The sequence below is a fragment of the Austrofundulus limnaeus genome, unplaced genomic scaffold (genome assembly GCF_001266775.1).
Source record: "Austrofundulus limnaeus strain Quisiro unplaced genomic scaffold, Austrofundulus_limnaeus-1.0 Scaffold118, whole genome shotgun sequence".
NCBI classification, from domain to species: Eukaryota; Metazoa; Chordata; class Actinopteri; order Cyprinodontiformes; family Rivulidae; genus Austrofundulus; species Austrofundulus limnaeus.
Genome location: NW_013952520.1, coordinates 737,650 through 745,916, shown reverse-complemented (window position 1 = coordinate 745,916; position 8,267 = coordinate 737,650).

The following is an 8,267-nucleotide window of genomic DNA, read 5'->3' as shown; positions in this document are numbered from 1 at the left end:
GTATGTACCTCTTACCTGAATTTCCCCACATGGGACAATAAAGGCTGTTTCTATTCTATTCTATTTTTCTAGTTTTATATAGTTAGTCAAAAACAATGTAGACTATGAATTGTATATTTGTGGATACATTTAATGTTGGCAATTTAGGCACAAAGAGCAACTAAAATAGTAATTGTAAAAAAAAGGTTGTAGCAATACTAAGTAAAGAGGGGAAAATATACTAAAAGAAAGAAAACTTAAATGATCTCAGTTAATTATATCACATCACCAAAGGCAAAGGGGAGCGATGTTTTTGCCCAAGTGTGTACATGCGTGTGTGTATCTGATTTTTGTTATTTTTTTAAGGACCTTTTCTGGTATAAACACCTACCTTGTCAGGTCCATTTGTGGACCAAAGCTTGGTTCTAAAATAGCAGAATGCAATTTTTGTGGTAAGAGGTCATGAATCACTGAATAAACGTTATTGAAACTTTCAGAATTTAATCACTTGGTTGATGTCCACAACTAATAATTAGTAGCAAAAACAAATCTTCTTTTTAACCCAGCCAATTTTACAGAGTATGAGATAAACTTAGTGCTGTACTTTCAAAAGCAACAGATTGAGTTTTGGGGTCTAAACCTTTCCCAATGGCGGTCACAGAAATGCCTTGAACTCAGTCAGCAGTGGTGGGCACAGTTCCCTTAAAGCATTAATCGGGGAACTAATTTCCTTATTAGTGCTTTAGGGCTTTTGCTAATTTTAAAATTTATTAGTGGGCTAACTGGGGTCTACAAATGTTATTGATCAACATTAATGTTAACAGCTGACGGTACAAGCTGTCACACATTTTGTTACCTCCGCTAAGGGGAGGAGGTACTGTTTTCAGTCGCGTATGTCTGTCTGTCGTTCTGTCCGTCTGTGGACAAAATTATGGAAACACTTGTGGACAGATTGTCATGACATTTTAAACACATGTGGGTACTGGCCCAAGGAACACATCAATAAATTTTGGTGATGTTCCAGATCATGATGCGGATACAGGAATTTTTCTTTTAGTTCAACCGAATCAGCCAGGCTACACAAAGTGTCATGATGTCAGATGCATACCTGCAGGAAACAGGAAGAAGAAGTCACAAAGTCGCTGGGACTACACCTCCCAGGATGCCTGCTATTGGGAAAGTTGTGAATATTCTGTTATCAACTGGTATTGGTGATCTTACAAGCTGTCTGGAGACGTAGAAAAAGAAATGTGATTCTCTTCATGACTGAGAAGATGCTGACAGCGGGGGGAGGGTCCAGCTGTAGCTGAGCTGAAGCTGGTACCGAACAGTGGGAACAGCTGATCAACCATGTCAGGTACCCTCTCCACATAAGAACTTTACTATGTGATTTGTCCGAAGTTCATGGGAGTGTTTGTTTGTGCCAAAAGCACTCCGACGCTGAGCTGATTGTACCAGGAGGTTACAATTTAGAAAGATGGTCAAACCATTAAAAACTCATAAAAGGGGATAAAACAGACATTTTACATGATAGAATCTGACTGATGAAAACTTAGGAGCTTAATCCGGTGATGTGCAAAATTCAGTTCCCCTGTGAAATCTATTCCCCCTAGTGGTTAACCTTAGAGAAAATCACTGGTCCAGGTATAACGTCAGACCAATCCTAAATGGTTAATATGAGGGAGGCGTTCCTAACACAGGGGAACAGATTTTCACAGGGCAACTCAGTTTCGTACAACACCGGGACCAGTTTGTGGATGAGTAATGTTGGGTGATGAGTCTCTGACTTTTTATTTTTATTTTTTTGCATTGAACTCCACCGGAATGAAATTCCATGCATACTGCCTACTTAAATGTTCACTACGTCAGAACTTATTCGACAAATGTGTTTCCATCTGTCCTTTGGCAGAGCTTTGCACTCTCAGAGTGCTTCTAGTTTCTAYGTGTTGCTTATCTACTAGGTGACAATATATGAACCCAGATACGGCTGTGGAATGTCAATGATAAGGCTTAAGAGAACAACATAACAATATGTGACCCATGTTGTCTGTTGAAAAATGTTCATGGGTTGACTGGGTTATTTTAGTGCTTCAGAATTAGCTTTTGCTAATTTTTTCAGACCTAAATATTTGAGTTAGTGCTTTAGGGCCTAGTGGAACTAATTTTTAGGTTAGTGCTGCCCACCTCTGTCAGTCAGTGTTACACTGAGCTAAAATTTAGAGTGGTAGTAGCTGACAGTTAGTCAACACATACTCCAATAACAGATCATGCATGATCAAGAGAGATACAGCAATAAATGCACAAGACTGCTCATGTTGTTTTCAAAATTTCACCAAAATGTCTGTAACTTCATTTCTCAATATAAAATGCTTTTAGTTGAAAACCCTGTCATGAAAACTGGTGTGGGATATGCATTCCTTCAAGCAATGTTGGATTTTAATTTCCCATTGTCCCTCTTTTTGTTTTTCACTCCCTGTTTGATACCAGAGGAGATGTAGCTGTGAAAGGGAACCTATTGWTTCTGAAATACTGTTTATCATTCTGTTGTAAAATGATCAACTTCAAAGGTTTTGTATGACTTTTGTTGGTTCATTTTACTAGCATGTGTAAATAAACACCAGTTGCTCAGTTACATTTCATGAGACGAAGACATTCCAATAAATAAACCCRAATACGCTCAATTGGGCTTGTAAAGTGTTAGAAACTTGATTTCATCTTTTAAAACTCTAACATGCCTTATTTGCTGACATGAAGCCAGAACACAAATCTTTCCATCACTGGCATAAAGTTTGTTGCCAACACTTGCAGCAAAAATAATGGTGAGTTGAGCTGAAGTAAAAGTCCAGCTGAGAGGATGACTGATTCAGGTAAATACCTGACCAAGTCTCTAACAGAGTTCCTCCAACTTACAGGAACAGGAACTTATTTCTTTACAGGGTTTTGTAACCTTTTAAAAGTAATTCAGATCAGTCTTTTGTCTTTCTGTGGTTCTGTTTAAAGTTTTTATTTGGACTTTAAATGCTTTTTCCACTCACTTTGCCCAGTTCTTGTATCTGACCATGTTGTACAATGCGTGCCTGAATGRAAATAAGCAGGTACCTCTAATGCCAAGATGGAAAAAGAAGAGTCAGGCCTAAGAAAAAAAAGGAAACTATCTCTAGATAGACATAATTTGAAAGTCTGTTAAGGATCTGAGTTTGAACTCTGATAAAAACCCGAAAACAGACAAAGGTTTACAAATATTATTAAAATTGCTGGTGTGGAGCTGGAACAACCCAGGTGTGTGGGTCTGATTTTCTGGGCACAGAAAAAACAGGTTAGTGGCTGTAAGACTCTGGGACAAAATACTACTAGTATTTTTAACCACTAACCTGGTGTCAACTGGGAGCCTCCGTGTGGAAACAGACTGTGTCAGTTTGGTTCCAGAGAAACACGATGACATCACCGACAAGCCTTGGGAGCGTTGTGGGTCCAAGAAACGGGTCCGGGGTCAGATGAGGGTCATACACAGAGGGATCAGAGAATACGACAGGTTAAGAGGAGCAAACTTAACTCTTGAATCTGGGAGGCAGGCAGGGGTCGAGAACCAGTAAGTCTGAGGTGTCGTGGTGCCGAGCAAGGGAGAGATGAGGGGCAGGAGTCCGAGAAACAGAAACAGGGTCATTACCAGAAGAGCAGATGGCAGAAGGTATCCGACACAGGCTGAGGCAAGAGGCGGTAATTCAAGGGACGAGAAGTGGGTTAAGGAGCCGAGATCGGTACAAGGTACAAGGTACAAGGTACAAGAATGCTGGTGAATCACAGACTGGCTGATGATAAACTGGAGAGTGCTGAGGGAAACTGCTGGCTTAAATACAGAGGGACACAGGTGAGTTGCATGAGCTGATTACCTGAGGATCTGTGAAGGGAGGGGGAGCAGGGCTGTGACAAGGCTGAGAAAAAGAGCTGCTAAAAACACATGACATGAGATAAAAACAAAAACAAAACTAAAACTTGACCTAAAACYATAACAAAGTCATAACTTTATCCATCTATTTTTTTTCACTTCATTAAGGCAATCCATCTGTTTTCTTACTGAGAGGCAACAACTCTTTAGATACAGTCTAATGGTGCAAAAGCTCCTGATGAGCTGGCTTCTCTATGTTCAGCAGGTTCAACTGTGCACCTGCACCCCAAGGAAAAGTGGCACCGTTTTGAGGACAAATAAGGTGTTTTTGCATTGTAATGCCCGCTTTGGCCAAATTAGGCTTTGCGTTGAGCAGAGAGCCGCCTTGATGTGGGCGGGATCATAATTTAAGTGCAATCGTATTTACTTTTAGATGTAACAAAACAATAATGGACTATACCAAACTNGCTGAGGGAAACTGCTGGCTTAAATACAGAGGGACACAGGTGAGTTGCATGAGCTGATTACCTGAGGATCTGTGAAGGGAGGGGGAGCAGGGCTGTGACAAGGCTGAGAAAAAGAGCTGCTAAAAACACATGACATGAGATAAAAACAAAAACAAAACTAAAACTTGACCTAAAACYATAACAAAGTCATAACTTTATCCATCTATTTTTTTTCACTTCATTAAGGCAATCCATCTGTTTTCTTACTGAGAGGCAACAACTCTTTAGATACAGTCTAATGGTGCAAAAGCTCCTGATGAGCTGGCTTCTCTATGTTCAGCAGGTTCAACTGTGCACCTGCACCCCAAGGAAAAGTGGCACCGTTTTGAGGACAAATAAGGTGTTTTTGCATTGTAATGCCCGCTTTGGCCAAATTAGGCTTTGCGTTGAGCAGAGAGCCGCCTTGATGTGGGCGGGATCATAATTTAAGTGCAATCGTATTTACTTTTAGATGTAACAAAACAATAATGGACTATACCAAACTSGAAGGAAAAGTGCAGAATGCTGAACCGGATCATCCAGTTGTATGGCGCTGAAGACGAGAGGGCAGGATGACAGAAMGGTAAGCTAATGTTAGCTTTTGTTAGCTTGTTGTTGGTACTGGTAATGTGTAGTTWAATTCCTGTTAAACATTCGTTATAAAGGATTCACATAAAGTTACTCTCATCTGCATGATGTAAATCCCCCTGGTCAGTAAACCAATCAGTGAGCAGCAGGTGCTGACATCAAATYGGGCTGACCAGTCTGGCCCARTTGGAACCACAGCTTTCAAGGTTCCAGAAATCTGACTTGGGACAGATAGGCTAATGCAAAAACGCTGAACTCAGGATGGCTGAGCTGGAATGGGCTATGCAGTGCAGAAACACAGATACACATKTTAGACAGAGAAGACAGATGGTTTGAAATGGGGGGATAAGGAAGCCATAAATGAGAGAAACCTCAGGGAGGGAGACTTCAGATTTTAATGTTCAAAAGGTCAGAGGACCCAGTTGCACCGGTGCATGGCAGCCCTGCCTCTGTCAKTGTGCCCTAAGGCAGCTGTGGCTACAGTGTAACTTACCATCAACAGTGTGAACGTATTTGAGGGAATAATTGAAGTGTAAAGTGCTTTGGAGTCTGACGGGACTTGGTAAAGCAATATATAAGTTCAGTCCATTTACCAYTCATAAACCTGCAATGTAGTCAGGCAGTTCTACTCTAATTCACACCTTCAGGCATGTGACCAAAACATCCCTTTCATGATCCATGTGAATCCAATGAGTTTAACGACTCTATTGTTGAGTAGTTTCAGTGTAAGCGTCATGTGAATCTAAACACTAACAATGCCTCTCTTGTAGTTATGTAAAGCATTGGAAATCTACAAAGCTCAGACATTTGTGATGCGCCACAGCAAAAGTAGGAACAAGTTGCTGACACACAAAACAGAGAAAAAAACGGAAAAAACATAATTTTCTGAGAAAATAGTGACTTTTGCCTTTTTACAAAGTATAGCTGAAGGTATGAAGAATCCACCACATGCTTCAAATAGCAGTTTCAAATGTTTTAAAATGGTAAACTTTGTGYTTGAATTCAGTCTGTTTTCAGAGTAAAAAGAGCCGATTGGGGAGCTGCATAGCTGATTAAAATGCTGGCTTTCTTTGGCTGTTCTCAGGCTGTTAACAGTTGTTATGGATTTTCATTCAGTAAGCTGCAGTCTTGATAGAAATGCATGGCTACTTAATCAGTTCTGAAGTTTTTTTGAGTTCTGTATGGATCAAGAACGCGCTGCTCCAGAACCGAACCGCAGCTGATATTAGCTACAGCACRTCACACTGGCAGTAACTTTTTTACCAAGGCAGATGCCAAAGCACTTCAAAGCACTTCGCTTCTTTCCAAAAATAAAATGTTTCACCCGAGCATCGAGTCAGAAGCAGGTTCAGATATAAACCCTGAACTAAACATGCATGTCACATAATCAGCTCTGGTTGAACAGCAATGTCAGAATTGATGTGCTACAAGTAGCAGATTTAGTTAACTACACAAACAGCTGGCTGAATGTGTTGTCACATCTTTTTTTCTGTGCATGTGTGTCACAACAGTGACATCAGTGACATTTTTGGTACAGCTAAAAATAATAACATTCAATAATAACAGTGGGTCTTACAGATACAGACAAAAAAATGATAAATGAACATCAAAATAAAACGGCAAAGCAAATACAAAACAATCTAAATGAATTAAAAACCCAATACAAAACATAATAAAACAAAGCAATGAAACTGATAAAATCACTACCAATACAAATTAAAGCCAGTTTGTTTAAAAGTTAATGAGTTTTAAAAAAGTGTTTTTAGACTAACTTTAAACACGGACAGTATAAGCAAGTTGTGTAATACTGGAGGGTGGGGTGGTAGCCTGGCCTTGCCTTCCTACGCAGCTCCGCTCAGTTCTAGTTTCCCTTCACTGCTCCATCTGGGATTTCTCCCATAGACAAGGATTTCACTGGCAGATTTTTAGCCGAACCAAACAAAAAACAGAACGTCGATTTTCTGCGCAGTGTCTGATTGTAGTTTATTTTACCTGGGCCAATCAACAAACAGAAGGCGGAGTTTTGAACGACGTCGATTTTCTGCGCAGTGTCTGCTAGTTATTTTAGCATACGGCAGTGGAGGAAGTGAATGAAGCCAGTCTGTGTTGATAAGGCTTCCAAATTAAATTTAATTTGTCTGACAAAGCAGCAGTTCTCATTTACAGTCGTCTCGTTCGGCTCGGTACTTCTCTCCTCTCAGTAGGGTTGTTTACAGCACATGYGATTTCTGGTTAGCTTCTTAGCTTAGCCTCCTTCACAGCGACATACACACACACACACACGCTTCAGCAGAGGCCACGCCTCCAGCAAGAATCGCTTCTCTATAGCAGAGAGTCCAGACCCTCTGTACGAAGCAAAGTGAAGGACAGGGTCTGGTTTTTACCAGGCTAGGTTGATGCAAATTAATGTAAAGAAAAGCCTTTGCAAACAACCTCCCAGGTAGCGCCCTCTGGTGGGGACAATTCATTTGAAACTTTGAGGCCTGTTTGAGTCCTGGCAAGGTTTTTGAGGTTGCCCTTTATTAAGTGATATACTAAGTGAACGCTGTTAGGATGTTAARAACTGCTCAAAGAAACTCACTCATTARCACAGTACTTGTTCCATGTTGCTTAAATTAATTAAAAAAGTATTGGTAGAAAAGTAAAACACATAAGGTTAGACGGAGAAAACAACTCAAAATATGGAATGTGTGAGCAACTCTGAGGTGTCACAAATACCATACCTTTGCTCTTTTGAAGACCAAAAAAAGTTGTCTTTCTTTTATTACAGCTTGAGTTTTTTTGTCTTGTAAGCATTTGTCCGTACACCTAGTCAGGTGTTGAAATAGAAATAATAATTCTTAAATAAAAAGGTAGCCTAAGACCAAAATTCAATACATGAATACCTTTTAGTAAACCTGAAGATCTACTGACGTAAAAAACAAAATTACTGGTCAAAAAATTTGAACGATTCAAAACTTTTGCACAGTCCTGTATCTGATTTAGTGTACTCCACTGAAGAAAACAAGCATAAAGAGAAGTTCCAAAAGGTTCAGACAGAGAAAGGAAAAAAGTTAATGGATGTCAGCAAAATAAGCAAACAGTGTTACATAAGGGGTGGTGGGGGGGGGGGTCAGTTCAGTAGAAGCTGCTGAGTTTGGGTCATGGGAACAGTTGTTTTTATTTGCTGTCGGTTGACGTCTTAATGATGAAAAATACATTTTTGCTGCACTTCTGAGAAACATTTAGCTTTTTTCACCCAGTCCTAATTGAATGTTTTTCTGTGTGTTTGCAAGCATGTGTGTGTGTGTGTGTGTGTGTGTGTGTGTGTGTGTGTGTGTGTGTGTGTG